The sequence below is a fragment of the Cebus imitator genome, unplaced genomic scaffold, assembly GCF_001604975.1.
Source record: "Cebus imitator isolate Cc_AM_T3 unplaced genomic scaffold, Cebus_imitator-1.0 Scaffold326, whole genome shotgun sequence".
NCBI classification, from domain to species: Eukaryota; Metazoa; Chordata; class Mammalia; order Primates; family Cebidae; genus Cebus; species Cebus imitator.
The window spans coordinates 1541721-1550081 of NW_016107641.1; the positions used below are offsets into that span (position 1 = coordinate 1541721).

General features: G+C 50.1%; 1 protein-coding gene across 1 annotated transcript in view; it reads right to left on the bottom strand.

Moving 5' to 3' along the window:
* Positions 1-6842: 6842 nt before the first annotated feature.
* VSTM4 (V-set and transmembrane domain containing 4) overlaps positions 6843-8361 on the bottom strand; it is a 91590-nt gene continuing 90071 nt past the window's right edge. The window contains exon 9 of the mRNA XM_017504675.2: positions 6843-8220. The gene's annotated coding sequence lies outside the window, so the exon portion shown is untranslated. The remainder of the gene's footprint in view (positions 8221-8361) is intronic.

Genomic DNA, 8361 nt, shown 5'->3' on the forward strand with positions numbered 1-8361 from the left:
AAGTTCATCTGTGCTGCGTGGGCCTGACTTGGCCTTGTGCATGTTTAAAAGCTCCCCTTCTCTCTGTTTCAAGATGCCAGTGCGTGACCTGCAGAGTCACACAGTTACTCAGAAGAAAACATGGAGCCTGTCTGAACATCACAGACTGCGGGGCAGACAGTGATGCGGCATCACTGGAGGATGAAAGGCAACTTGATATGGACGAAGCGCATGAGGGAGTGAGCCTACGGGGTATAAGGGGCAGCAGGAGACGCCTCTGCCTTTCTTAAATAGCTAGGAAGTCCTGGAGTGGGTTAAAATTAGACCAACCCCTGGCCTTTCCTCAGAAAGACCACTTAAAATACATATGTGCTGGGTTCAGGGGAAAAATACAATATACCAGGAACATACTTTGTAAACTACAAGCAATTTACAAACATAAGTGACTCTCACAACCTTGCTCCAGAGCTGGGATTACATCTGGGGGAATAAAATTTTGTCTTTTGCTTTTTAAAAAATCGGTTCAAGCCTGTACATAGTAGCCTGAAACTATCTGGATACTAAGGCCAGGCTTTTTCTTAGGAAGTTGAGGTCATTTCCCCCAGATCCAAGATCTTAGCTGTGGTTTTCTGACTGGGGTGCCTTTAGATGCTGCTGGGGAGAGCTGAGCTCAGTGTGTGGGGGCTAGCCCTGAGCTGGCTCCCTGGTCCACACTGGTCCAGTGCTTCTCTGTAAAAATGTACCAGCTCTTTCTTGTTTCACAGAGAAGGAGCCTCTGCAGGGCCCCAAGGTGTAAATACCCAGGATTCCCATCAAGGCCACCCAGGCCCTGCCACAGCAGAGGGTGCCGCCAGCCACCTCAGCTGTGTCACCACCCCCAGACAAGCATGTTATTTCAGGCTGGTCTTTGATGGAAACTGGCAGAGGAGGCTGCCAACAGGATAAATATAGCATCGGTTATTTTGCTGAGTTGTGGAAGCTCTGGACAATGTGGTTTGGGATAGAGAATTTGGATGCCTTTAGGGAGAAGCAAAATCTATAGGGGAAAAAAAAAGAAATCCCTGCCTGTGGGTTGTATATTTCTTTTGTTTTTCGTTTTGTTTTCAAAGCACCTTCCCAGTCCTTCTCTGCAGTTAGTTGTATTTCTAAGTATTGAGAAACAACGTGAGGTAGTAGCTCGGTGACAGGCGGCAGGGATAGCATGGTGACCCAGCCGACCAGGCCTGCCCTCAGTGGGGCTCACTGTCCCCAGGCGGGAAGAAAGCCGTCCTTTAATGACCTTGTTCCTCAGGGAAGAACAGTCCAAGGAGGGAAGACCCTGCCAGACAAACCCTGCTAGGAGCTTGGGATGATTGCCAGGGTCAGGGAAGGTCCCCAGCAATGATGGGAGCTGACCCTTACGGAACGGCCTCTGTGCTGGGCACAGTGCCCCATGTGTTCACACAAGTCGTATGACATTAGCAAAGGGTTTTATCTCCAGGCCATGCCAAGAGCAAGCTGATGAGGGAACCAGCCCTGGGCCCTCGACCTCCCAGCATAACCACTCCCAGCTCCAGTCCTATGGGCAGCTCAGCCCTGGGGCACAGCCCCCCAACATGCCTGTCCCTCCTTGCAGCATCCTTGCCCACCCCTGCCCTCTGCCCTGGAGACGGACTTGTTCCAGATGGGAAAGTGACGCTTTAAACCCTATTGGCCCTAGCCACTTTTCAAATGAGGATACTGCAGGTCAGAGAGCTCAAATGGCTTCTCAAAGACACAAAGCCATGGAAAAACAGACTCAGGTTTTGGACCAGAGCTTCTGACCCTAAAGCTGATGCTCACGCTACAGTGAGAAAAGCCATAGCTGCAGCAAGAGAAAGCAAATTGCATGTGAGGAGAAACAACTCCAGACACCAAGCCCCTTCTGGGAAATCCAGTCTTGAGTCTGGTGCCCAAACCAGAGAGCACAGCTTGGAATGCTCAGTTAGTTTGCAGCCTGCATGTGACACACATTACCGTTTTACTTGCCAATGGAGACAGGGAGAGAGGGAAAGGCAGAGAATGAAATGAAAACAGAGAGAGATTTGAAGCAAGTTTGGATTAGGAAGAGAATGTGCAAGAATACAGAGGAGAGGCAAAAAAAAAAACAAAAAAAAACCAGCTGAGCTATAATGAAGCTACAATGGAGGACAGGTGTATGTGAAGGACGGGTGGAAGCCAAGACGCACTGCAGGTTTTCAGGGATTGCCACCAGATGGTGGTGTCAGCCTCAAGTAGTGTGGTTGCTGTCCATATTGAGATAGACAGGTGAAGTCTCCAGGGTTGAGGGCTGGGAGAGAGTCAAGAAAACAGTGTGTCTCTGCACACCCATGTCTATTAACTCAAGAAGTTCCAAATCCTGGGTGAATAACCTCACTGACATCTCTTCCAGCCAGTCATGTGCTGTCAATGGCCAGCTGGAAATAAACCAGAGATTGTACATTAGCAACTGTCTCCATCTTTACTCAGATATCTGGAATCAACCATAGGGACAATAATTTGCATGGATTCCCAATCTGTCAAAATAAAAAAAATAGAAGCTAGAAGCTACCCGGCCCTCCAGCTCCCTTCACTGGGGATGACAGTGTGGAGAATGGCAGGACATAGTGAGGGCTTAAGGCACAGAACTTTCCTCTGCAATTAATCTTTTTGTTCTTTTGGCCACCCCATAGCTATACCAGAGTATCCTTTTCACTGTAGCATATATTCTAACCTCTGAATGTCCTCAGTTTCCTCATCCTGGAATAAGACAACCTTATGAGCTGGTTGGGAGAGACAGTGTGAAGCCACCAGAGCCCTCTTCGTTTGTACACTACCTGAAATGCCTGAGGCCCATCTCAGTTCCCAGGTAGCTTCTGGATCCGCTGTTTATTACAGTCCCTAAAGTGGGCTGGCCACCAAGGGGCCAGTTGCCAATGCTGCTGCTGTCTGGGACCTAGCACTTTCCTGGAAGAGGCCTGCTTCCCAGGAAGAGTCCACTCCCGGACCAGGACTGGCCCTGCAGGTTAGTCTTTATAGTCCAGGAAAGTCCCTGCCCTCAGCCTCCAGGCAGATTCTTGCCCCGCCACCAGGGTTCTACTCAGACAGACACTTCCTCCAGAGTCTGTCCTAACTCTTTCCTCCTTTCAGTTTCCTGGACACCTTGGGGCTACTTCTCTTTAGGGTCTTTTACCAGAACCTCTTTTGGTTCTGATATAACTCATACTTCCTATGCCATAATAGGAAGAGCACAGGATTGGTACTGGGAAACCCTGAGTTTGAATCCATTGTGCAACTAACAATGTGGCCTTTGGCAAGTCTCTTATGATGATCTTGAACCTCATTTCTCAGACCATCCAGTAGCAATGATGCCACCTGCCTTTCAGGGCTGCCGTGCAGTCCCTGACACCATGCCCGGCTAACAGCAGATACTCTGGCAACAGTAACCATGACAGGATATTTTGCCTTTTGGCATGCTTCTATGTGAACACATGAATACTGTGTGAATTCAGGGTCTGACATATTAGGAGTTCAGAAAAGATTTGCGGAACTGACATTGACCTCTGAAATGTGCCTTGAGCAAGCTAAGCTCATGTAGGAGACAGTTCCCACCCGTGGAATGGTTTCTTTCAGCAGGAGGCACACAGCTGCCACCTTCCCCTGAATGGTCCCACCCAGCCCTGATGGAGAAGGCTGGGCCTTGACCGCCCTCCCGGATTGGGAGGGGAGGCCATAGACAAGAACCAGGGCATGAGAGGCTATGGAAGGGGCAGAGAAAGCCTGAGTCCGGATCCTGATGCCCACCCTGGATCTCTGTGGCCTAAACTCTCCTTTAAATTGTGGTCTTTTGTATAAATGGCAGGGAATAGAAGGGGAGTTTAAGTAGACAACCTCAAGTATCTGTTTTAATGAGGACATTCCATAGAGAGGCCATGTTCCTGGAAACCACGTCACCATCCTCTGGCACCTGGTGAGGCCTGCACTGCTACCTCGGGGTGGAGACAAAAATCTGCCACTGCACAGGGAGGCCTCTTGAGTCCCACTCCCCCACCAGGGCTGGCCCTGCCCTTCCTTTGACTGTCCCTCCATTAACACATCGAAGAACACCCAGAAGGCGTCTTCTTATGTATCCCTGGGTTCAGTCCTCATTACGCTCACCTCCTGAGGGCTGAGGCACTTCCCACTGAACGCCAGCTCTGTGCTGCCACAGGGGCTGTCATCACAGCCAGCAGCTGTGTTGGTGGTGCTGGGGGGCTGGGGGAGCATGAGACCTCCCCTGGGCTTCCTGCTTCTCTGGCTCCAGACACTGTTGAAGACAGGGCTGGGTGGCTGGCTTCCTGTGGGGATCTCATCAGTCCCCAGATGCCTGCTCGCAGCATACCACGGGCTCTGATCATAGCCACTGCTGCCATGGCCATGGGACATACCCACACCCAGCCCTGCTCTTGAAGCCATGGCGCTCCATACCACTCTGGGCTGGACTTCCAAGGTGGCATCTCACAGCCACTGAGGCCTGGGTCAACAGCACAGAGGGGGAACCTCAAGATGTACAACCAGAAAGGCAGGTGGGAGCCAAGTACAAAGGGCCTGGCTATTCCTCAAAGGTGCTGGCCATCTGGAGGGCAGTCAGGGCAGGACATTGGGCAGGGGTGACTCGGCCAGTCGATATGTCAGATGGTGGGTTAGACGGCCGGGAAGAGGTCAGGGGTCAGAGTGGTGGTCCACGAGAGAGGTGATCAGAGCTGATGGTAAGCAGGAGCTATGTGAATGGAGATGAGGTGGGAAGGTGCCGGCATGCAGAGGGTATGAACAGGAGAGGGGAGGATTCCAGCTCTGCCATCCTGGGCCAGCTAGCTGAGCTTTTCTGCTTCTTCATCTGCAAATTAGGGTAGAATAGCACTGGTTTAATGAGATAAGACAGAAAATGTACTCAGCAAGGTGCTGGGCACCTGGCCTTTTCAATAAAAGTCAGCAGTGATTCCACTGCTGCTGCCAGCGGCCCGTATCTCCAATGCTAGATTTGCAGCTTTGGCCACGGGGTGAGCAGTGCGGCCCTAACCAGGATGGCTGGGTATTGAGGGGTGCAAGGTGCTCTGATACATTCCGTATTGGGTGTGTACTTCCAAGAGTCATGAGGGAGCTGCAGAGGGGAACTCGTAGGCAGATGTGGAGCTCAGGAGAGGGCTCCACAGGGACTGTGGAGGTGCGGTCCTCAGGATACAGCTGAACAGTGCTCGGAAATAAGGCATTTTCTGCATGAGAACACATGCTCAGCAGCGAACCCCAGAGGGCTTGGGCAGAGCGGAGTTCAGGGGAGTGGGAGCACAAGCAGCCAGCAGAAGGTGAGAGGTGAGAGACAGACAGCAGGGAGCAGGGAGCATAGACTCCAGGCTGCGGAGAGAAGGAACCAGAGGAGAATGGTGGCTTGGGAGGGGTCTGCGCAGGTTGAGAAACACTTGTCATTTTGGAGATGGGAGGAGAAGTTGAAGATGCGAAAAAGCAGAGGGGTTACATGGTGAAGGAGACCCCCCAAAGAAACAAGCAGTGAATCCTGATGAGGTGGAAGAATGAGGAGAAGCAGGAATAAGACATTGTAAGAATGAAACAGCAAAAGAACTAACACAACTAACTCCATTTTCAATCAAGGGAGCCCTTACCCATTCCTGCACGTAGGTTAGGATAATTTTAGGGCACTGAGATAAAACGCAAAAACAGTAATCATGTAGTTTTTGAAACTAACTCTGGGATTAAAGGAGAAGTATGTAAACAACTATGTTTCATTAAAGGTTTATAGGAGCTTTGTGATCTGACCAAGGACAAAGGAGTGTCCAACTTCCTGGCCCCTCACTGGTGCCCAGATGTTAGCAACTGTTGGTCATGTCTTTGACAAAAAAAAAGAGCCTAGAATTTCTATTGACTTGAGATGTCTCTACAACACTAGTTTGCCCTCTCCTCAGGTTGTCAGCTCTTGAATAAGCCTGCGTTTCCTTCCACCAAATCTTAAGTTTAGCTTCCAAGCAGCAAGTAGGAGAACCTGATTTCTGTTACAACATTTTAAGGAATTCCAAACTATGAGATGGGCCAGGGTGCAGCCACAGGGCACTCAGAACTGGGGTACTATGAGAACCTGGGAACCTACAGATGGGCTGGGGGAGAAGAGAGATAGAGGAGACCCCATAAAGGGGAAGATTGGGTAGCCTCAATCCTCAGCTGAGCCAAAGATCAGCTCTGCAAGAGGTCAGGGTTCCCCCAGCCAACAGGAGTGTGGGTGGGAGCAGGGAGGCTTCCTGGAGCCAGAGCTTGGTGCAGAGGGAGGTTTTAGAGTGAGAATGCCAGGGAGGTTGGCAGGCTCCAGGTGCCTTTCCACCCCCTTAGTTTGCCCAGCTTCCTCATGATGCTCTCTGGGTCCACTGTGGCAGGACATGGGCTTAGGACCCTCTCTAAAGGCTCCATCTTTTGTGGACCACAGACCCCTTTCAGAAAACTGAAGAGAACACCAGACCCTCACACACACAATACAAATGTCCACAAAAATTCCTGGGTGTTGATGGCTTCCCTGAGATCCATCCATAGACCCAGGAGTCTGAGGTACTAATTGTACACATAAACAGGAAGTAATCACCTTGGCTGCCTCCAGCAGCTAGGAAGCTGTCATAAAGGAAAACAGAAGGCTGATTCCTTCAGCACAGCCCAGAACCCCACACAGACCACCTACTAATGAGCTTTCTCCTCTTTGCTAATACAGGACACTGTAATAAAGTTTAATGTGGAAGAACAAGGTGCATTTAACCAAAGCTGTAAACATCTCTAATTCTACTTAAAACTATCGAGTGCAGTACATTAACATTTAACAATCGGACACTAAATTGGAGTGACGCTAATAGAGTTGTGCTTATTAGAAACGAGGCACCAAGTCGTCTTTCACCAATGACAACAGAAGGAGCAGAAATCCTCCACAGCCACCCTTCCCCACCACGCTGCATGTTCAGGAAGAGTCTTGTCCAAATCACTGTCCCCCACCCAGGAAGATGAGGATTGCTTTGGGGAAAATACACTCAGCAGATAAGACACAGCTCAGTGCCCATGTCTGTTAGCCTTGTGCATTGGGGAATTTGTTATTTTCCCAGAGAAAGAAAGCACTTTAAAAAATGAATACTCAATTAATTCAGAATGAGCAAAGGCTCAACCTCTATTCTCCCTGCCCTCTGCACAGTTCACACACGGAGCCCTTCTTCCTTTGAGAGACCCCCAGGTGCAGCTTTCTCCTGGCTCTCCCCTGCTGCTCTGACTGTTGCTGTCCTCTGATCTCCACCTGGATCTCCTCACCTGCTGTGCATCTGCCAGCATGGGTGCTCCCCACTGCTCAGGCCCAGCCCTTCCCCTTCTCATTGCGTGAGCAGCCTCTCCCTGGGAATCTTGCCCAATCTTTGGCAGTGTCCTATGCCCTGAGGACACCCCCTTTCTTGCAATCAGCACCAGATCCATATTTCCAACAGTTTACATCCTTGCTACTCAAAGTGTTGGTCCCAGGACCAGAAGCATGGACATCCCTGGGAGCTTGTTAGAAACTCAGAATCCCAGGTGCTATCTTGGGACGGCAGGCGTCCTGAGCCAGGATCTACATTTTAACAAGATCTCGATGATTTGTGCAAGCACTAAGGTTGAGAAAGCGCCAGTCTATGTGCCCGCCTATCTGGACACCCCACGGCCACTCCAGCCCAGCATGGCCATGCTGAATGCAGACCCCTCCCATAGACCATGAATTTTTGTTTGGTTCTCCTGTCTGAGGAACAGCTTCTGTCCCATGTATGGAAATGAGAGTGTGGTCTGGGGTGGGGTCAATGTCCCCACCATGGAAGCCAGCCTAAGCTTTAGGCTGACACAAAAAGACTCCCTCCAGCATGCATGTGGCATGGCTCTTCTGTGTTAGCACCCTGTGCCCTTCCACCTGCTGCCTCCAGCGCCCCTCAGTCCTGCTCTGGCCCTGCTGCTGTCCCTCTCCAAATCTGAGGGCTCCCTTCCTTAGGGAGCGCATCAGTCCTGGAGCCCTCCATCGAGAGCTCTCCATTGAGAAAGGCATCTTCAGAGCCAGGGATGTGCCCACGCGGCGGCAGGAAGCACAGTGCAGCAGGAGCTCACAGATGCAATCCAGCCACCAGTGTGCCCTAATTGGAATGGATATCAGTGTTTTTTTGTTGTTGTGATTTTTGCTTCCTGTGCTAGGAAGCAACTTTGATACATACCCTATTCAGATTCTTTTTATTTATTTATTTATTTATTTATTTATTTTTTATTTTTCTAAAAGTTTTTTTTTTTCCCATTTATTTATTTTATTGTATTTTAGGTTTTGGGGTACATGTGAAGAACATGCAAAATTGTTGCATA